Genomic DNA, 24,081 nt, shown 5'->3' with positions numbered 1-24,081 from the left:
TCCCCTTTATCTCACCTCGTGGTCAATTTCTCCAAAAGTCAAAATCATATCCTTTGAGAGAAAATGGTTAAGAATTCTCCATTTTCGAGCATTCCTAACCCAAGTTTATAACCTCAAAAAGAAGAGATAAGGATTGCTCCAAAATGGAACATATCTAACCTTATTTTCTAACCTTGTGTGGGCCCTCTTTATGAGTTAAATTTAAAGGTGAGAAATGCTCTGTTTTGGAGCATTCCTAACCTTTTTCACAAGATGAATAAACTATGCTCAAGGGATAAGCCTATACAAAGAGTAGTGAATGGAGGGTAGTATGGATAGTAAGAAGAAAATAATCACATAGTTATATATGAATGTAACTGTCGTTATAGATGACACAGTCAAAAAGAATATGTGGAGATCAAATCAGAGAAAAGATCAAAGAGCCCAAAGACATTGTTGAAGTTACAAGAACCTAGATTGCATCTCTATCCAGAGGAGATGGATTGTATACATTCCAGCACACTAGAAATGGAAGAAGTTTTTGTATAGTTAGTGAGAACACTATGGCATACATGTTTCAAAGAATCACACCCCTACTGTAGGAGTTTAAAATCAACAAGTTATATATCTATATTCATAACGACAATCCATTATAACAGCCATGGTAGTAATGGATAGTCCTAGATGACCTAGGGTTCATGGAAAAATAAAAGGTCACAGTGCATTTAGATTTAGAACAGTTAAGAAAGGTTGATATGAATGACTGTCAAGATAGTCACAAAGATACAAAGAACAATCTATTAGACTAAGTGTCAAGAGGACATCCACATTTCATAGAGTGGTCTTGAAGAATGCAATCTTAGATTAGAGACTCAAAGTAGAAAGTTGACATTGAACCCAACCCAGTTCGCCTATTATTTTTGAACGGGTAGTTCCACTTGATTCCCACTCCAGTCGAGACTTCTTGTCTCTCAACTATGAATTCAAATTCCTATCATAAGCCGCTAGCGATCACTTTATCGATTAATTGGAAATGACAAGTCCTTCGGCATTATGTGCCATACAAGATTGAACCCAGAATGTGTTAAGAATGGTAGATGATAGGGTGGGACACCTTTCCATAGCTTGGGGTCGCTAGGTAGGCCTGCATTTGATCTTTCTATTCATACCACCTTGGTGGGAGAAAAGTGACAAGGAAGGTGCCCACCCTACTCTTCAGACTGACAATGAAAGGAGAGGATAAGAGGCAGTAAGGTTCAATACCTTGTCGCATCTTCGACAACATCTTAAGAGTGTGAAGGCTTTTTCCTTTCAACATCACATTGGCATAGACAATGCACTCAAACTTTTGGATAGTCCGCCTCAAAGAAATGATACCATATGGACTAAAACAATTAAAGTTAATGCACAAGATGGATGTGTTCAAAATAGCATTAGAAACATTAAAGAAAATACAAATAGAAGGTATAAAGCCACATTCTGTGACATCGGTCACAATCGTCTTTATGTGGGTCAAAATGAAAGCTTTTAATCCTTTCAAAATTAAAGAATAGAAGACTTCAGTTAGGTATTGTAGTTACAATTGCATAATTGATATGGACAGAGAAAATCAAAAAACACTTAAATGGATCAATTTCTTAGTAGAAGGCCTTCAAGAAATATTATCTCATTCTATATCATGGTTATGAATTGTGAGCATCATAAAATTATATGCCATAATCAAAGTTCCAAAGGAAGAGTCAAGTGACGTGCCATGAAAAATAATGTTTGACTTGTTCTCACGGGCCTCGATCTATCCAAATTATGAAGGAGAATGATGAAGTTTTCAAATACTTCAATGACATGAATTTTCATAAAGGAAGGCAAGAATTCTACACTTGAACTTTGCAATGAGGCTAGGAAATGAAATATGGGAAGCCGAAGAGGACATGGAAAGGAAGAATTACATTTATGTCATTTTAAACTAGAATGCATGATAAATGTGAATGGAATTTATGTCTTGAGAATGCAGTTTCAAGTTCTCTAACATACACGTGTTGCTAGATGCAAAGGTATTGTTTCACTATGCATCTTAATTTCACAAATTCAGTACTGTTTATAGTGCCAAATGAAAGAAGAAAAATAACGATGAAGTGACATGGCAATGGGATATGTGAAGAGGATGTGTAAACATACCATGTTAAAGCCAAAGAAGCAAAAGGAGGTTTTAAATGAAGATGTGGAAGGTATAGTGTCAAGTTTTGAAAACTTTTGCCAACACATAGCCTGTGTCAAGTGGTGAGATTAAATCTCTGCACATCAGATGGATTTTCTTTCTTGCCAAGTCAACTTAATGGAAGTGAAGGGAATAATTTCAATAAAGATTACTGGGTACATAATTAAGGGTTCATGGTGAGCAAGTGATACAACAAAAACAATAACTTTGTTTTCATCAAAGTGATAAGTTTGAAGTCGATTTTTTTGTAAAAAGTGACTTAAGTCACTTATTGTAACTAGAGTTAGCTTTTTGGCTTGAGCTTTGTAAAAGTTAGGTAAATCCTAACTTATTTGTAAAGGGTAGTTATTCTAAGTGTTGGTTTAGATAGTTATCCTAAGTGGATTAGTGAGGAAGTTATTCAAAGTGGTTACCAAAAAAAGGTTATGAATTAGTTATTGCAGGATGTCTATAAATACAAAGCTTTAGCATTGTAAAGGGGGAGACTTTTTACACAAGGGAAACACTGCTGAAATTCTAGGAGAAACTTGTAATGACATTTTGATTTGCACTATGTATAGAAAGAATTTTGGACTTGTATATTTCCAAAAGGATAATGAAGAATACATCCAAGTTCGTGTGTTCTAAATGCATTCATGTGTTATCATTGCTGATTTCTCATATGTCAAATTGGTAGTCTTTTTATGCATATGTGATTTGTACAATTGATGTGATGATACACAATCAACCTTTGGTATCTTAGTTTGAATGTGTTGAAGTATCTTATCTCTGCGTATGTTGAGATTTTTCATTCTTCTTTATCGTCATTTCATGGCTAAGCATATTATGTTTTAAACTCTCCTTGTATTTTGTTGTGAATGTTGAGAAATCTCAGTTGATGTTCATATGTCTATTGTTGGGGTTTCTATCTTTTATTTCTTTTTAGTTTTATGTTTTCTCCTATATGTACATTCAAGTTAAAAGCACACAAAAATCCCAAAATACCCCCATCATATTAGGGAGCTGCCCCTCTCAAATGCAGAAGAAGATTGTGGCCTCACCACAATCTCTCCAACTACACCACAATCTCTCCAACTATTGGAACGATTGTCACTGCTCTTTGGACAAACAAAGTCAAATTTGGAGAATCAATCACAGTGACAAATCTGTTTAAATGTTTGCAAACCCCTCTCTATTCTAAACTAGTTGTTCCTTTTCTCCACCATGAAGAGAAGTTTTCTGTTATTTAAATATAATTGAAAACATCAACATCTACAATCTTTTATGGAGAATACTTTATATTTGCAGGATTAAATATTTGTGTAAAGTAATGAGTCCAGATATGTATTGGTTTATTATTGAATAAAGATATTACTTTATTTCTGGGTGAATATAGTCTTAAATGGCGAACAGCAACTGTATTATGTGTCTCTATTTTTAATTTTGCTGTTTGATATCATTTAATCTGCTCTTTAAACTCAACACCACGGTTCTCAAATCAAACCAAATAGTTTGCATGGCCTGAAACGCTGGAACAGTGAAATTCTAATAACACCACTGTGGAGGCAGCCAAAAGGTCTTTCCATTTAATCAACTATCATGATATATCTTGATATATAGCTCTAGCCCATACTTATTGGGGGTACCTGTCACTTATTTTTCCCATTCATGAATTCTATATTATTTTTGAATTGTTTAAACTGGGATTTCTGAAGGCTTTGATTTCATTTCATCAGAGGAAAAATCACTTCAAATCATAATCTGATCTCTTAGGGTTTTTTGTACCAACTGATTGACTCTTAGGCATTGCTGATGGCTAAATGAAGGTATTGATCATAGTGCAGAAACGAGAGGAAGAAAGCATCCAACATATATAGGCGTAAGGAAAAAGAAGTGGGGATTGTGGGTGTCAGAAATCAGAGTGCAAAAGAAGGAGAAAACCATAGTTAGTTTTGCTGCATTTATCTACCTACTCTTTCAACTCTAGTCTAATGCATCACAATTCTACACATACACATATAAATATACGTAGAGCGTTTCAAGTATTTAGAAGCATTTGAAGAAATGAATGCCTCTGCGGGGAGATTGTCAACCATTATTAAATTTTCCAAGAATGGTAGTCATTAATAATTTCTTTGCAGCCACTTCAAATAGTATGGCATTGAAATAGGTAATACCTTCGTTTAATTATGTTTAAGGTTTTTCAATCTTTTAAAGGGAAATTAATTGATAAGCAATTTTTGAAATTAGAATTAGTTTTAAAAATTTAGAAGATACGTAATTTTTAGTTCCTCTCAAAGGGTGCATCTATGCAGTCTAATTTTTTAATTATTTTAGTCAATCTCTATAAAGAATTAAAATATTTAAACAAGAAAATTATAATACAAATTTAATTTTTATTTTAAATAATAATTTTGATTGAGTAAATTTTTTTTTAAAAATTATACATTCAATTCATGGTAGAATGGCATTAAAAAACAGAAGCATAGTAATTATACTCTTGTGACAATAAATTATTTCAATTAGACGTGCATCTTGAAATTTAACATTAATATATTATCATGAAATTTTTATTATACATTATGAGTTCATCAAAAGGACACTAATAGTTCTTTGAGATAAAATAATATAAAATATTTACATATTCAAAAAGTACATTTCAAACCTTTTATTTTTTCTTTTTAAAAAAAAAAAAATAATAAATATAGTTTTTTTTTTATATTAAATATTGAGAGACCAAAATAAGGAGAGTTTATACAAAAACAAGGATGGGAGGCAACGCCTCAGCCTTTAACCAGTGGGATTATCCGACTGAACAAAGACAACCTCCTACAAAAAAAAGAGTTACGAGAGAGAGTATATACAATGAACCATATACATCAACTAGAGGCTACTGGACACCTATTGCAGAATCTCATCCTGGTTTTCCATCCATGTTGTCCATCCTTGTGGCCCTTCCATCCACACCACCTTCATCCACTCCAAGACCTGGGTAAACATTTTGAGCTTATCAAAGTAGGGACCTCAGTTGTCCCTGAGTTCCTTGATCAGTTTCTTTAGAGCCTCATCGAATGTAGTCCGGTTCTCCGCAATTCTAGCCCATTCAAAGCCATTCTTCATCTCATATATGAATATGGTTGCCCAACCATCCCTGAGGAAACGCAGCAGCTTCTCCCTGTCAACATTCATCAAAAAACATACCTGCACAACAATTTTATAACGTGTGAGTTTGTTAAAAAACCCAGTAAGAGTCCTATCAGTACCTTGGAATTTTTCCTCATTTCTAAGCTTCCAAATAAACCAAAGTATGAAAGAAGAGAGAATTTACCAAAATAGGTTAGCATCCTTCTTGAGGCCATGAATGAATCCAACAATAATATCAAGAGTACAAACATGTTCAGTAATGGAAATTCCAAACATCAGCCAGACCTCTCTGGCAAAAATGCAATAAAAAAAGATGTGCCGCATAGTCTTAGGCTTCCTACATACAAAACATAGGTCGAAGGCAGCAATGTTATTCCTAATAGGCAGTCTCTCCAACATTAGTTGCCACCTGAAACATTTGATTTTAGGGGGGATGGGGGACTTCCATAGTTTCTCAAATGTTTTCTGCCAGGCGGATGTATTAAGGTCAACATACCAGAGGGAGTTAATATGATCGATCACCATGGTATCATGAGTGAGCAGTTTGTAGACAGACTTTCCTTTGACCTTGGAGAGGAGGGAGCCATCCTTCCATCAGAATGAGAGGTATTTGTGAGTGTCTACATCAGTGTTCCTAGGAAGATCTAGACAAGCACAAGCATTTTTAATCATATTGTAGGCTCTTATGAGAGGCAGGGAGGCCAAACTTATATCTAAGGTCCTCCCAGTTGATGAGATTATCATGTTCCAAGATGTCCATGAGGTATTTAATGCCTTTATTATATCAATTCCTAGCAGAGCAGCCTTGGGTTAAAGTGAGGGGTTTAGAGTTATGGTAGAGATTCCACCATATTGACCTTTCCCCATGTAGAGTATTATTACAGTCAATATTAGAGTTGGTAATAAGTTTACGCACATGCTCCCAAGCTTTCTAGATGGATTTAAACACCCAAGTGCCCTGAACAGACACAGAGAATCCACCTGCTATTAGATCACTAAAGGGGAGGGCTTTCCAAGATTTGGAAGACTTGGGAATGCCATTTTGTATGTTATTTCTTACAAGGATCTTCCAGGGTTCTTGTCTTTCCAGGGCATGAAGTATCCACTTGGCAGCCAGGGAAAATCCTTGCGTTCTGAGATCCTTAAGTCCTAGCCCACCAAGTTTATTATGTATGTGGCACCAGAGCCATTTGATCACGCGGGCCTTTCCTTTACCCTTACCTTCAGACCAAAGGAAGCACGTAATAGATTTTTGGATCTCATAAACTTGGTAGTTACTGAACATCCAGAGAGAGGAGTAGTACAAACTATAGGAGGAGAGGATTTTTTGGCAGACTTGGATCCTACCAGCCAGGGATAGAATCCTATTGTCCCATTTATTAAGTTTTTTGTCAATCTTTTCTTTGACCCAAATCCACATATCCTTGAGAGAGGGAGAGATAGAAAAAGGGATACCGAGGTACCTAACTATTTTATTGAGTCCTCCCCATGAGTATCCAACTTGCTGAAGCTAGTCCAGGGGTTCCTCATTCCACCCAAGCAGGATAGACTTGGAATTGGAGATACGAGCACCAGAGGCTCTGCCAAAGGTTGCAAGCTTTTGATTGAGGGAGTCAATGTTATGCCTAGAGAGCTCTAGGAAGAGCACAGTGTCATCAACAAATTGTATGTCGAGCAATTCAGAGTCATCTGGCATCTTAATGCCATGAACTTTAGAGGATAGGGTATCATCTCTTAGGAGGTAAAAGGGGGCATCTGAGGTAATGAAAAACAGAGCAGGGGCGAGGTGGCAACCTTGTCTAATGGATCTAGAAAGAGGAATAGACTGGGAAAGTGATCCATTAACTTCAACCAGGGCAGAGGCATCTTTGAGGAGAATTTGGACATATTTACAGAACTCTCTAGGGAAACCAAAGGCTTTGAGCATCATGAGGATGAAGTCCCATTCCACCCTGTCATAGGCATTCTCAAAGTCTACAAGGAACATGACAATATCTTGATTTGAAGTTTTGGCCCATTCAATAGATTCCCAGTTAGTGACAAGGTTCTCCAAGATATACCTTCCTTTAATGAATCCTATTTGGGTAGAGCAGATAAACTTGGGAAGGATCTTCTCAAGGCAAGAGGCTAGGGCTTTGGCTAGGATTTTATAAGAAACATTGAGGAGAGTAATTGGCCTCCAGTTTTTTATGAGGGCTTTGTCCCCATCTTTTGGGATAAGTTTAACAATGCCCCTATTGATGGACTCCCCAAGGGTGCCACTATCAAATGCTTCGATGTATATGTCATAAAGGTCTTTGGTGACCCACTCAATATTGGTTTTGTAAAACTCAGTAGGAAGTCCATTGGGGCCTGAGACCTTATCATCCTTGAGGGCTTTAATGGCATCAACAATTTCTATCATAGAGATTCTGGTCTTGAGAGGAAGAGCTTATTCTTTTTGGGATAATGTTACTGCACCTATTTCTAGCATCTTTTGAGGCTTCACTATCTTCCGAGGTAAATAGGGTTTTATAAAACATTTCAAAAGCATCTTTGATCTCATTGATGTTGAGGAGTTCCTTATCCTCAACTATGATTTTGTCATTTTTTTCTCTATTTTGTTTTTGTTTAAGGAGATTGAAGAAGACTTTAGAGCCTTTATCTCTGAATTTGAGCCAATGATTACGTGCTCTGATGAGGGCACCCTTGATTTTGACCTGTTGATGTTTCCTAAGAATGTCTCTAGCCTAAGCTACCCGTTCTGCCAGGACAGAAAAGGAAGGATGTAATTGTATTTCATGCTCCAAGGAGTGGAGCCGATTAGTGAGAGTTTTTTCCACAAGCCTGAGATCCTTGGCTTTCTTCTGGCCTATAGTTTGGAATATTTTTTGCCAAGAGGAGACATTTTTGTTCCATCTGAGGGTGTGGGATTGGGGATGTTGAGAGTGCATGTTAAAGAGTCTAACCATTTTAATAGCAGTTAGGGCATCCTTGTCATTTAGCAGGGAGGTATTAAGGATAAACTTCTTATTGAGAGGATTGCTGTTAGGGATGGAGTTCCTAGTATTGATGACATCAATGATAGGGAAATGGTCAGATAAGGTTATTGGCAGAACAACCACTGAGTTCCCCAAGTGGTTAGGGGAGAAGGAGAAGAAATTTTTATTAACATAGAACCTGTCTAGTCTGGACTAAATTTAGCTAGGGCCTTGCTGAAAGTTGCACCAAGTGCACCATAGGGTAGAGGATTCAGATTTGTTGCCCTCAAGGGGGTCAAATAGCTGCATGTGTTGTTTAAATCTATCCTAGTGAGGTTTCTCTTGGCACTTCCATTCGAAAGGGATACCCCCGGCCTTATCATCTTTGTTTTTAATCATGTTAAAGTCTCCAACCATGACCCAAGGGATACTTGGAAGGGCTGCTAGCCAATTCCAGAGGGACACTCTTTCCCTATGATCATTAGTTGCATATATAGAGCATACCCCAAAATAGGAGCCTTTGATATCTAGGGAGGCCCAAGAGACTCTATTACAAGGGGAGATGCCCCTATCCCTAATGTGATTTTCCCACTTAGGGTTAATGAGGAGACCAACTCCACCCTTTCCCTTAGGATGATTGGTGCATATTTTGATCGCATCTCTCCAAATAAAATCAAGCGCAGTGTCAAGGGAGAACTCAATAGATTTAGGCTCTTGAATCATCAAGAAATCTAGATGTTTATGACAATTCAGAAACCTCTTAATAACAAACTTTCTATCAGGCAACTCAAAGCCTCTAATATTCCATGAGATGTATTTCATGAGAAAAAGGGATTAAGATGGACTGTCTAGGAGACCATTTTGATCTCCAAACTTTTTCTTATTTTTAGAGCCAAAAGGCCTGCCTTTCTTTTTAGCCATGGAGGAACCTTTCATGAGGTCATCCTCTTCCTCACTAAGCTTAGTTAGCTCAATTGTACCATCTACAGTTTCTACAATGTTTGACCCAGGTACTTGGGAGTCTGGAAAGCCAAGGAGCATTGAGCTAGACTTTATGTCCTCTAGTCCCTTATTAGCATAAATGACTTCAATAATATGGTTGTCCTCTATTTCATTTAGTAGAGATGTAGTCATGGGGTTGGAGGTGTTAACATTAGGGGTAGCCTCTACAAATAAAGTGGATTCAGATCGTTTGGGGGTCCCAGACCTGAGCAACATTTTTGCAGGGTTATCACTCATGCTAGCATCACCAGCACCATGATAAGGCTTCTCTAAATTTTCAACCATATTTTTAACCAGGGAGGTGGTCTGACTTTGTGAAGCTTTTAGTATGTCATCATTCATAGTGATGGGGTATTTGCTACTGGTAGTCAACTAATTAGCGGTTTGATCACCAGCTTGAATTTGATTTAAGGTGAGTTGTTGGGCATTCTTTTGTCTTCGCTTTCTTGATGTGACCATTTTAAAACAATCAGAAAGCGAATCCTCAAAAATTTTGGAGGGAATGGAAGCAGGATTGAGGGGTTCAGTAGTGGTGTCAACAATCATTGGATTTAATTCAACAGGGATGAGGCTAGGATTCGAGCTTAGCGAGGGATCATCTTTAGGGTTGGTATTGTTTCCAACAGAATGAAGGTTGCTTGGATTAGGGATCAGCTCCTTATCAAAGCTAGGGTTTTCAGATGTTCCTGCTAGGTTAGTGTTATTTTTTTGTTTCCTGTGGTTGATGATAGGGCAGTTCTTCTTTTCTGCACAAAAAATAGGCATTCAGTCCTCCAAGTATTTCAACAGGGCAAACAAATTTTTCATCACCGATGTTAAGGTTTAGCAGAGGAGGGAAATTGACCCCAGGTTTAATGGATATAAGTATTCTTGCATCAAGGTTAGGGACTAAATGCATTGTTTCATCAACCCGAATTATTCTCCCAAATCTTTCCAGTACTTGGGGAAGAAAACACCATAGGAAGGGAGGGACATCCTTAAGGATGACCCATCTAGGGCTTGAGAGTGCAAGAAATTCCTCATTGACGGTGTTTGAAGACCAAGCTAGGGCATGAAAGGAGGTGTTCTCAACAATCCAGTATTGTCTTTTAAGAATTTCAACCTAGGATTCATGAGTATTAAAAAGAATAATATAAAGACCTTTCTAGACTTGCCTACAGAATGGAATCTTAAGCTCTAACTTCAAACTCCAAAGATTATGAAACCAATCATCTAGGAATTTCCTAGGCGGGCATTTCTCAATATTAACACAAGCGAAAAAAATTGCAGTATCGCTTAACCTAGTTTTTTTGGAAACAATTTCTTTCAACATTTCATTGTTTGGCGAAATGCAGAAAGAATTTGAGGGCATAGTAGGGCTATTACCTTCCTCACTGGGTCGTTCGCCTCCAGGAGCCTTAAAAAATCTCGCACTAGGGTGGATTCCATGGGCAAATGGAGCAATGGTCTCGGCAAAGGTTTTCTTTTGGTTTGAGTGAGCCTTCTCAAAAGGTTTAGCAGTCTCGACAAAAGTTTTTGTTTGGCTTGAATGAGCCTGCTTGGTGGGTTGAGGAGAATTAATGGCAACGCCATCAGACTCAGGCTCCATTGGGAGCTACGAAGGAGTCACACGAGCGACAAGAGGTGTGATTAATGGCTAGGTTAACATCCAGAAAGAATACATTAAGTGTCGAGTAGAAAGTAAATGCAAAACAGTAATAAGGGCACAGAGTAAATGCAAAACAGTACTAAGGGCATAGAGAGAAGACGCAAACCACGTGGAGGAGATTAACTCCTCCACATCCTCACAGAGTTGGCCATGTCAGACAACACCGGTGATATTAGAGAGCACGCAGTCCACAACAAACGCTCCAAAAAAAATCGCTCCAAAAATTGCTCCAAAATCTGCTCCAGAATTCACAGTCCGAAATTTCGTAGTCCAAATATATTTCACAGTCAAATTAGGGTTTTTGATGATGCTGAAATTTGAACGCACGATCTTCCCCTCCTTCGCATTCTGACTGTATGAGCAGAAAACTTGCTGCAAAGGAAGGGCATTTAGAGCTACTTCAATGGATTCTTCAAGATGTGAAAGGCCTCTGTGGAGTTCGCAATGCCGATCGCAATATGTCATTGCACGAGGCTCCTAATTCTCTCGAATCGCAATCCAAAATTCTGGCTCCAGTGCGCTCACTACTTCTTCTCCCAAATCTAACTTCAATTGTCGCATACAACTAAACAATGAAGTAGGTGAAATTAGAATTTTCTCTCTTTCTTCCGCCACCTTTACTTCTGCTATTGTAGCTCCGCTTCTTTCTCCTTCCCACCATAAATATAGTTTTTCAAAATTATATATATAATAATAAAAAAAAATATCTTATCTCCTTTTCTTTCAATCATCATTTACAATTAAATATTTCAATCTTAAAACTCTTAAATAATTTAAATTTTAATTAAGATTTATTATTCAAACAAAAGCAATTCCATTATATGTTTTATTTCTCACTTACACAAAAAGAAAAAAACATATTTAAATATCTATAAGATCTATATATATCTTGTAAAATACGTTTTATCTTAAATTCCCTTCATCTTTATTCTTCATTACTTTTGATAATATTATTGGATCTCGTTTTTCTTCATATTTCAATGATTTTTTTCACTCTTGATAAATAGGTTATCATGAAATATGTAAGACTTTTTACTTTTACATTTTTAGTATGTTTTATTTTATTTTTAACTTTTCAACTTTAATTTTATTTGTAACTTTTAATGTAAGAGTTAGAATTTTAGGTTTAGCATTTTTAATATAGCTTAGTTTTATTTTTACTGTTTTATTTAAGTTTAACTTTATATTATTTTTAAATTTAAAAAATTGAGTTTATCTTTCAGCTATAAAATTACAAATTGCAAAATGATTGCTATAATATTATGAAATTTCACTAAGTACCTATTGTAGTCACATAAATCTGCCCACTTAATTAAATGAATATTTAGTATTTGTTTGATTATTTAACCATCAATCAATAATTAATTAAATTAATATTTAATTAATTCATCTTAACCCTCTTCTCCTATTAATTAAATAAATTATTTAGTTTATTTGATTTAATTCACTTAACCAAATTCAGACCATTAATAAAATAAATAAATCATATTTATTTAATTAAATCTTCTCTCACATTTAAATAAATTAATATTTATTTAAATCCCCCAAAATCCCATCTCTCACATTTAAATAAATTAACATTTATTTAAATTACCTTTATCCTCCACCCACTTGCATTTTCCTACAAATGCAAGTTGCACAACTATTTTAAATAAACTATTTATTTAAAATCCTATTTATCCTCACCCACTTGAAACCTTTAATGGTTTCCCTTAAAGTCTTCAAACTTAATGGCTTCCTTCTAGAGTCTTCTTAGGCCTTTAAAGGTTTCCCTTAAAGTCTTGAAGCATTTAATACTTTATCTTCCTTTTTCTCATTTAAATAAATTAATATTTATTTGAATATCTACCCAAATGCAAATTACACCATTTAATTGAAATGAATGATTTTATTTTAATTGAAAATCCCAAAATTCCTCCCATTTGCATTCTCCTACAAAATCTACTTGCAATCCTAACCCCCTTCTAGATTCTTCTAACCCCTTCCTAATTAGCCTAATTCACCCCCTAAATATTGTCACATTCCTAAGCAACTTCGAGTCACTTCTCAAAGCCCTCAAAGTCTTTGAAAGGTATTTAAGGCTTTAAGTCTTCAAATGGTTAACCTCTAAAGTCTTCCAAACCATTAAAGGCTCTTACACAACCATTTATGGTTAACTCACCTTTTACCTTTGGTTAGAGACTTTCCTCTAACTTAACCATCCTTTTGACTCATGGGTCTCTTCAAAGCATTTATTTCTTTGACTAGGGTAACCATTTAACCCTTGCACATTCATGTATCCCTTGGATAAAAGGAATATCCATTAACCTAACCCTAACCCAACCCCCTAGGGTAACCATCATGTCCCGTCAAGCATTTAATGCTCCTTATTTCTCCTCTCAAGCCTCCTCATGGTGACACTTCTCAACATGAGATTGGGTTGAAAGTCTCACATGGATTGAATATCTTTCAATCCTAAACCTTGTTAAGATTGCTCAATCTTAACCCTTCATTTCCCCATTTCTTCTATAAATAGAACCCTTCTCCTCAAGCAAAGGAGGAAGAATTAGAATATTGTTGTTATACTGGTATTAGCATAGAGATTTTTCATAGCATCACTATCTACACTTGCATAGCATTTTCTTATCATATTCAACCATCTTGAATCTCCATATGGCATCCATGGCTAGTGCTAAAAGCTGAGAGCTACACTCATGTGGGACTTGGAGAGGAGAGGAACAAGGGAGGAGCAACTATGAGCATCTTGATTAGCATTTGCAGGAGTATAGTTTATCTATTCTATGTTTGTATGCTTTCTATTTCATTCTTAATATCTCTCTTGATATGCCTGTTTAGGATAATCTTTTGTTGCTAACACTAATATTTGTTTCTTGTGCTCTTGTGTGTGTTGCCATCAAGAAGATTTTCTAATCCCTTTTACAGAGCATCATTTGGTGAACCCGACGTGAATCCAACACAAGATTTCTGTACAAAACTATTAACTTTTTTGTTTAAATTTCCACACAGGTTGTACTTTAGTGCTTTTGTGTTAAATAGCACTTCTTTGTTTACATAGAGTGGCACTATTGTAATAGAGAGTAGTAATTTTTTTTATTGTAACCGAAAATCAAAACCTAGGCTTGTAGAAGCCCACCAATAACTCATTTTTTAATTTTTTTTTGGAATAACTGTTTGTTTGTTTATGCAGGATTGGAGGAGTTAGATTAGAAAGCATTGAATTCTTTCTTTCACTTTGTTTTCAAAGTTGGATTAAAACAAATTCATTGTCTCTTTTGGCTTAAAAATTGAACCTCACATTTTCATTTTGGATCATAAAAAGAATCACATCTTTAGTTTTGGTTTGTAAAATGAACCCCACTTGCAAATTAAAAAGAACCACAAACTTCAAAGTTTATTTGCAAGTTAGGAACAATCTTTATTTTGGTGCTTAAAATCAACAACACAACTTTCATTTCTTGCATCAACTTAAGGAAATTCACAATCAACATTTCATTTTGGGGTCAACTAAAAAGAACAAGCCATTTTTTTTTCTTCAAAGTTCAAAAGCGATTTTACTTCAAGCAAAAACGTGTTTTTCAATTTAGTCGACCTGGATTTCAAGTTCCTAGATTACAACACATTTTTCCATTGAAGAATAAAAAGAACACCATGACTATTGGAGCAACATCTCCAAATAGTTAGATCACATTGCAAATGATGAGTTAAAAAGAACAAGTATCTTTTATGTTTGGTACGCTTGTTCAAAGTTTGTCGAGTGGTTCTACTTCTAACACACACTATCCTCTCCCTTGGCTTTCGTGGTCCTAGGTGCAAGAGAAAAGTGTTAGTAACACTCAAAGTTTATATTTTTAAGAGAGGCCTGCCAAGAGACACATCACTCTTGGGAATGACCTCGCATAGTAAATCCTTCGAGCCGCTATAGAAATCAGGTCAGACCGAAAGTTGTAGCCTTGGGTATAGCTGTTCCTACAGTGTAACTTGCCGAAAGGACAAATAGGCCCCACCACAAGTTATAAGGCTCTTAAGTGAGTCACTGCAGAATGAACATGTCCAAAAACATCAAAAATTACTAAACACCTTTAAGCAGTAGCCCACCCATTCTATTGATTGACGATATTTGTGATAAATTCAGTGCAAGAGCATAGAAGGTTTTGCTCACAAGATACTCACCATACATATTTCCTTGAGTAGAAACATAGCTTTTTGAAAAGTCACTTGTGGCTTGATGAAAGTGGTGACTCCCCCATCATAGGGATCATCTATTTGTTATGCTCATGCAAGACTTAGTATATCACATCCTTACCTGCCACGGCGGGATTCATAAGGTATGTAGTACCAAAGTCGAAGAAATATCAAGATGTGGGCTGAACTTATCGCAACTGGCCATTTGACCTTAGGGATAAAGAGTGTTTGAAGTGTTTTCGTTTTGAGTCAAGACCAAGTGCAAATTGAGCCGACTTTAGGCTTTGGAAAGAAAAACACCTAAAATACAATTAAAGGAAAGGGTCATAAAAAGTCTAAGGATTGGGTTGATCTAGACCCATACTCATTTGTGCCTTTGAGGCAACATGCTTGTGTTTGTGTGCTTGCTTTGTTTTTTTGTCAAAGAAACATCATAAAATCCAAAATTTTAGAACAAGTATTCATCCAACCAAATATTTTCAAAACAACCAAAAAGATCAAAAACAAAGAGAAGAGTATCAAAATATATGACCATTCTTCACATCTTGAGAAAGAAGAATCTTCATCAACACATCAACTTGAAAAGAAGACCCTTGAGCTCAAAGGCTTTAATCAAAAGGCAGAAATTCTTCTATCTAAATAGACAAATCTTTGTCTCTCATAGAGCTTTTTTGCGTCACATGCGCCTTTATCTTCAAGGAAAATCAAACAAATTTGATCCAGAATCATTGAAACGCAGAGCTTTTATGCAATATAGAGCTTTGAGTTATCACAAAAACCAAGGAGGCAAGATCAATCCCAACTTCTTCCCAGACATTTGTATCACATACAATGTGGCTCGAGAAATGCCACCAACACCCGAAAGGGAAGAGGTAGAATTTGTTCCATTTGTGACACAAAGCTTTTATTGAAGTTAAACATTTCATCCATTTCTCACCTTCACTTCGTCACTTCATTTCAACTCTCAAAACATTAAGAGGTTCTTGTCCTAAGTTCTCTTTTGGATATTGCTTTAACCAACACAACAAATCACTTTTTAGATTGTTTCTACATCTAGGATAAGCTCATCCTAAGAGACATATCTATGCAGGTTAAAACTAGTGTATGAGTGAATCCTCTCATTACTAGGTAGTTAAGTCTGTAACGCATCTCAAATTTCTCTACACCTTATCACATCAAACCTTATCAAACACAACAAGCAATTCAAGAAAGAATTTTGGTCATATCTACCTTTAAGTGTTAGAGATCCGTATGCAAAACACTTCACCACCCATAAATCTTTCATTTCATCAACAACTCATCATCATTTTCACCCAAATTCAACAAAAGCTTGTAAACAAAATGGCCTAAACCCAATCACGGTCAAGGAAACGAGAAATAGAAATTGAAGAAGAAGAAGAGGAAAATCTCAATGAATTTCAAGAAGCACTTGGAGGAAATGCAAATGACGAAAACTCAAGTACTCCTACTCCTGCGACAATAGAAAGGGCACAACACAACCCTCTCTTTAACAAATTTTTTGATGAAATACTCAAGAGTAATGTTGATGCTCACTTTTTAAGACTTGCTCAAGAAGGAGCTAAACTCCCCTCTGACTTTGATCTTGCACAACTAAGACAAGCATCAGAATGACAGAGTCGCAATGAGGATGATAGAGGTAGAGATCACATCAGATATAACATTCCTCAAGGTAATCCACCACCTCCTCCTCCTCCAAATGACATAGAGATGTTGCGGCAACAAGTTGAAAATCTCGCCCAACAACTCCGTAGTGGTGTGAAGACTAATCAATTCTCACTTAATGACATTTGTCCCTATCCCTTTGATAGGAATCTTTATATGCCACCTTTTCTATGAGGGTTCAAAACACCCAAGTTCGAAAAGTATAGAGGAAAAGGAGATCCTCGCGATCATGTCAGAGAATTCCATTCAGCATGCCTCGAAGTGGCATACGAGGATACATACCTAATGCGCCTTTTTCTCCAAAGCTTGGGAGGAACAACCACATCATGGTTTTCCTAATTACCAGGTGGAATTAGGACATTTGAGGAACTCATCCAGAAGTTCCTAGCACATTACTCACATAATATTGAACATGATATCACCATGGCTGATCTGTGTAACACCAAACAAAAACTAGGTGAGCTTTTCTCAGTCTTCCTGCAAAGATGGCGTCAGATGTCTAGCAGACATTCTCTTCAGTTACCTAAACAAGAACTAGTGGAAATATTTATTTCCAAGTTAAACAAAGAAATGGAATTTCACTTGGACATAAAAGACACAGATTCTTTCAATGATATGATCACCAAAGGCTTGAAATGTGAGCGGGCCCTCATCAAGAAAGGACTTATCAAAATCTACAATGAACCAAAGGATGGCCCTCATCCATGCTTTAATAGTGACAAACCAAATTTCTGGAACAAAAAAAAAACTATCATCAACAATGGGGTTGTGGATGCTAGAACTATCAAAAGTGCACAACCTATGGTTTGATTTGCAGGACTGAATCCCCCACCCAAGACTAATACAGTTGCTCCTCAATATCAAGGTCGAATCACATCTTAAGATGAACCTAGACAACGTCAACCAAAACCAAAGCGAACGTACACTCCCTTAGGGGAACCCATTGAAATAGTGTTACGAAAGTTGGTTTCTCAAAAGCTGGTAACCCTACCAAAAATAGAAAACTATGAACCACAAGTCAAACCTGCATGGTGGAGAGATACTAAACACTGTGATTTTCATCAAGGAAAAGGAAACAAGACAAGCAATTGTCATAGGTTAAAAGATCTTATTTAAGATCTTATTGATTGAGGTGATATTGAGATCGAGGGGAATGACCCAAAGACAACAAACAATGATCATCTAATGTTCAAAAATCCACTTCCATCACAAGATCAAAGGGGTCCTTCCACTTCCAAGAGAGGCACTGATACCACTGATTATACGCAAGCTGCGTATAATTACACTGTAAATCACCTGTACGATGCCAGTGAACAAATTGCAACTATTACCATAAAAAATCCACCCAGTTTTGATTGCAATGTTGTTACACGTCGCGACAAGATCACCATAAAAGCAGCTCCACAAGGCACCACCTCCATACCAAAGCAGTACAATCTTGTGGAACAATTAGACAAAACACCTACACTGATATCCATTTTAGAGCTATTGCACCTATCTCCGTCTCATAAAACAATCTTGGATCAAGCTCTCCAAGAGGCGTCAGTCCCTGCTAACTTGAATACAGATCAGTTCCAAGCCATGGTTGGAAGTCTAAGATCATCCCCTTGTCTCAATTTTTCTGAAAGTGACAACTCTTCCTTCAAGCAACCTCATAACGCCTCACTACACATTGAAGGATTTATCAACTAGCATAGGATCAAGCGAGTCTTGATCGATAATGGAGTAGGCCTAAATATTTGTACACTGCAATTGGTCACAACTTTAGGATATGCCATTGAATCAGTGTATCCTCACAAGAAGATCACAATCAAAGCTTATGATGATGTAGAGTGTTCATCCAAAGGAGTTGTTGTATTACAAATCCGAGTGGGCCCTGTGGTGAAGCACATCATATGTCAAGTTCTGGAACTTCCTCTACCATACAATTTGTTGTTGGGGAGACCTTGGACACATGCCATGCAAGTCGTTCCATCCACTTACCATCAGTGTATCAAGTTCCTACATAATGGTGTAGAAATCACAATCCTAGGTGATGCAAACCCTTTTGCATATTGTCATAACATAAGTCATCAACCAGAGATTACCATTCCAAACAATAGAGAAGCCATCTCCTCCACGTCATATGTAAGTCCAACTTCCCTCTCCAGTTCAAACACTATTATACCCAAGAAAGAAAAGCTCAAGATGAAAATTGCAGAGGAAGGTCCAGGAGAATACAATCTAAGCCAACTCTTTTGTGTTGGACAAATGCCTGCTTCTCCTAAAACACATGGAAAACCTCAACAAGTACTTCAAACGGCACTGGTTAAACCAGCATGTGCATTGACACCTTTCATCCTTGGAAAGAGTCAAGAAGAGGAAACCAAAGATGAAGATGTAGCAGAATGGATATATAAGGATCCTATCACCACCAACATTCTGCAAGCTCAGCTTCCCACAGATCAATATGGCAAAGGTCTTCTCATTATGCAAAGAATGGGATATGATGGTCAAAGTGCTTTGGGGTATTGTAAACAATGGCAACATGAGCCACTATTGCTGAAATTGCAGCCAAAAGACAATGTAGGCTTAGGCTTTCAAAAGGAGATCTTTCCTAAGCTCAGATTCAAAGGGAAACCCAACAAACCGTTGTATCAACCTACTACAAAGAGACCACCCTTGATTACAAAAGTAGCACCCCAGAACATCACAACTGTCCCATTGAAACTAAAGATCCCATAAAAATTGTCGGCAACGCCAGTCATCCCATCAATCAAACTAGCAACACCATCAGTAGCAGCATCAAGGACACCCCTAGCACCAGCAACTGTACCCGAACCCACCGCAGTATCTATGACATCAGCAGTTCTAGTAGAAGCAGCAGAGTCAATGCTACCAATGTTACCCATATCAGATTCATTGATCCCCATAATCCTTCCTGTAGCATCGATCATACCTGCAGTATTTGACTCAAAGGATATCCCAATATGGTACAGTGACCAGTTACTAGAAAGTGACTCAAAAACTGACTCGCATGAGTGAGAATTTGATTTAGTAGAACTTAACACTTTAGATGAGGAAGACACATCACCACCTCCACCCCACAAAGACATCCCTGTTTACGGAGAAGAATAGATAAAGACTTCTTGGGTTCCTGAGCTGGAAACATCTTTCACAGACCCTACGTCTCATCCTACGCCTGATTCTAATAGGGAGAGTACCATCAATGACCTTCACCATAACGTCTTCACCCTCACTAATACATCTAATGAACTTAACCTAATCGATGAAGTAATGCCCATTATCCATCCTGAACTCATTGAATGGAACCAACCTAATCCCCCATGTCTTGACCACTTCCAAAACGATAAGGCGATTATTGAATTCTTGGACTTACGGGATACCATACCAAGCGGGGATCATAAAGATGGTTTCACCATAGAATTTAATAGCGCAACATACTTTGGGGCGGATGCCAAACCTTTTAGCTGCAAAAATATAACAATAAAGCATGGATCTTCCAGTGAAAACCACACTGTGGCACTATTTAATCCTACAAAAGTAAAAAGAAAGAGCGTATCCAATGGTGAAAACCTCTCTGAGGCACCTGAGGATGAAAGGTTTGACATCCTTCCCTGTAGCATACATCAGGAATGATCAACGATTCTCATTGAAGAAACCAAAGAATACAATGTGGGGACTCTTGAAACTCCTCACCTCATACATCTGGCATCTCTTTTAACTTCAGAGGAACAAACCAAGTTTGTCGAATTCTTCCAGAAGCACTAGATTAACTTCGCATGGTCATATGTGGACATGCCTGGACTTGATCCCTATTTAGTCATGCATCACCTCACAGTTGCAGAAGGAGCCAAACCTGTCAAGCAAAAAATTCGTAAGATGCATCCTCAGATAGCAGTATTAGTCAAAGCTGAACTCAAGAAACTTCTGGATGTTGGCTTCATTAGACCCATTGATTATGTGGATTGGATATCCAACATTGTGCCTATCGACAAACCAAAAGGGGGCATCTGCATTTGTACTGACTTCAGAGATCTGAACAAGGCATGTCCTAAGGATGACTTTCCCCTACCAAATATTGATATCATAGTGGACCTAACAGCAGGACATGCCATGCTTTCACTCATGGATGGATTTTCAAGGTATAATCAGATAAAGATTGCACCAGAGGATCAACATAAGACGGCCTTCACATGTCCATGGGGAACATACTACTGGAATGTAATGCCTTTAGGTCTAAAGAATGTAGGAGCGACCTATCAATGAGCAATGACCACTATCCTCCATGATATGATGCACACCATAATGGAAGATTATGTTGATGACTTGCTAGCAAAATCACTCACAAGAGAAGGTCATTTGGACATATTAGAGAGAATCTTTGATAGACTGGAACAATATCATGTTAGACTCAACCCAAAGAAATGTGTCTTTGGAGTAACCTCAGGGAAGCTTCTCGGATACATTGTCTCAAGCAAAGGTATTGAGGTCAACCCAGCAAAAGTCAAGGCAATCATGGACATGCCACCACCAAAGAACATCAGTCAGCTAAGGACATTACAAGGGCCGCTCCAATCCATATGATGATTAATTGCACAACTGGTGGATAAGTGTCATCCTTTTACACACCTATTACACAAGAACATACGCTTTCAGTGGGATGCCAGATGCCAACAAGCATTCTAGATGCTTAAAGACTATCTCATGAATACACCATTGCTCATCCCACTAGATCCGAGCAGATCTCTAGTACTCTATATATCTGCAACAAGTACTGCATTGGGTGTATTATTGGTACAGCGTAATCCAGAAGGGAAAGAGTGTGTTGTTTACTACATCTCTCGCACACTAGTTGGCTATGAACTCAATTACACCCCTATTGAGAGAGCTTGCCTAGCAATAATCTTGGCAGCCACTAAACTAAGGCACTATTTATTAACACACAAGGTACAACTCATTGCAAAGATTGATCCACTCAAATACTTACTCAGCAAAGAAGCATTGACAGGCCACTTGGCCAAATGGGTGATAGTTCTAAGTGAATTTGACATCGAGTATGTGGACTGTAAAGCTATCAAAGGACAAGTCATTGTAGATCAAATGGCTGATGCACCACTCATAGGCGATCATCCTCTCATTTCCAATTTTCCAGATGAAGAGATATTCATGATCATAGAAGCACAACCATGGAAACTATACTTTGATGGTTCATACACTAGGCATGGCTCGAGGGTAGGCATTCTATTTATCACACCTCAAGGTGATAGCATCCCGAAGTCCTATAGGCTCACATTTCCATGCACAAAAAACATAGCTGAATATGAGGCCTTGATCATAGGACTCAAGCTAGCCATATAATGGAAGTTAAAAGAACTACGAGTATATGGCGACCCCCAACTGGTCATTCGACAAGGAATAGATGAATATTCGACCAAGGATGATAAACTCATGCCATACAAGCAAATGGTGGACAGTCTAAAGGCATCATTTACTATAATTACCTTTGATCAGATACCCAGAGATCATAATTGAGCTGTTGACGCTATGGCTACTATTGCATCTCTTCTAGATCTTCCATAGAATTCAACACGCTACGAGTTCTTGGTAGAACAGCTTTGGAGTCCTACTTATGATATCCCTAAATCCAAGATGATATGCCGCCTTGTTGGTTTTGAATCCCCATGGTATGGTGAGTTTTACACCTATCTCCACGATCACACCCTTCCTCCCAACCAATCAAATAACCAACGTAAAACTTTCATTCGCCAGACCGCTCGATATACCATTATTGTTGAAACCCTATACCGATGCAGTCTTGATGGTACTCTCCTTTGATGTCTGGAACAAGATGAGACAACAAAGGCCTTGGAAGAGGTACATGAAGGAATTTGTGGGACTCACTCAAGTGGTCCCTCACTAGCCAAGAAACTCCTACGTAATGGATACTATTGGCCATCTATGGAAAAAGACTCCTACTACTTTGTTAGAAAGTGCAAGAAATGCCAAGTCCATGGAGACTTGATACATGCACCAGCATAGGAACTACAACCAATTACAACACCATGGCCTTTTTGTCAATGCGGCCTTGACCTTGTGGGTAAAATTCATCCATCTTCATCCAACGGCCACAAATTCGTTATTACTGCCACCGAATACTTCACAAAGGGGATCAGAGTTGTTCCACTTACCCAAGTCACCAACAAGCAGATCGCCTCATTCATCCTTAAATACATCATCTGCCGGTATGGTTTCCCCATGTTCATTATCATAGATAATGGGCTTCCTTTCAAAAATCAAGATGTTCGTGAGCTCTGTGAAAAGTTTCATATCCAACACCGCTTTTCCACCCCCTATTACCCACAAGGAAATGGTCAGGCTAAATCATCGAATAAAAACATATTGAGAATCCTCAAGAAGACAGTCAATGATGCTGGCCATGATTGGCATGTTCAATTGAATCCAGCACTATGGACATATCGAACTAGCATTCGAACCCCTATAGGCGCAACTCCCTACTCATTGGTCTATGGTGCCGAAGCTATCTTACCTATTGAGGTTGAGATACCATCACTACGGGTTTTCTTGCATAATCTGATAGATGATGAAGCATACAGAGTATCACATCTTCAAGACTTAGAACTACTTGATGAGAAGCGACAAGTTGCATACAATCATCTTAAAGCCTATCAGCAGTGCATGAGCAGAAGCTACAATCACCGAGTTCAACCTCGTACATTTGAGGTAGGTGATCTTGTTCTTTGAAATAATCCTCGTAACCAACCAAATAGAGAACATCAGGGAAAGTTTGAATCAAATTGGCTAGGTCCATATGTTATCACTATTGTATTTGGGTCTGGGGCATATCAGTTGGCTACTTCAGAAGGAGACCCGCTAGCAGATCTGATCAACAGCATGCACCTCAAATGGTTTTATACATAAAAGCTGTACAGAGCATTAGGCTCTCATACATACCAGAAAATCAATCCAAAAACATTAAGATAAATGTCCTGAAGAAAATACAAAAACATCAAAAAAGTAAAGAAAAATCATGCATCCAAACGGTGAACAACCACTCTGGTGGCACCTTGGGTAAGTGCGATGGTGAAAACCTGGCAAACAGGCACCACTCGTAAAGGCTATGGCTCCATTGTCTTTCAGACTTGTTGCGATCACATTCATTTCATCCACTCATCCATCCATCCAAAGTCATGGCTGGTTATTGATCTGCAAACAAGAAAGTACTTCATGCGTCTTATGTCCTGCTTTTCCATAGTCAAGTCTAAAAA

Source organism: Cryptomeria japonica, chromosome 10, assembly GCF_030272615.1.
Source record: "Cryptomeria japonica chromosome 10, Sugi_1.0, whole genome shotgun sequence".
Taxonomy (NCBI): domain Eukaryota; kingdom Viridiplantae; phylum Streptophyta; class Pinopsida; order Cupressales; family Cupressaceae; genus Cryptomeria; species Cryptomeria japonica.
The sequence above is the reverse complement of the archived record's forward strand: the minus strand, read 5'-3'. Positions refer to the sequence as shown.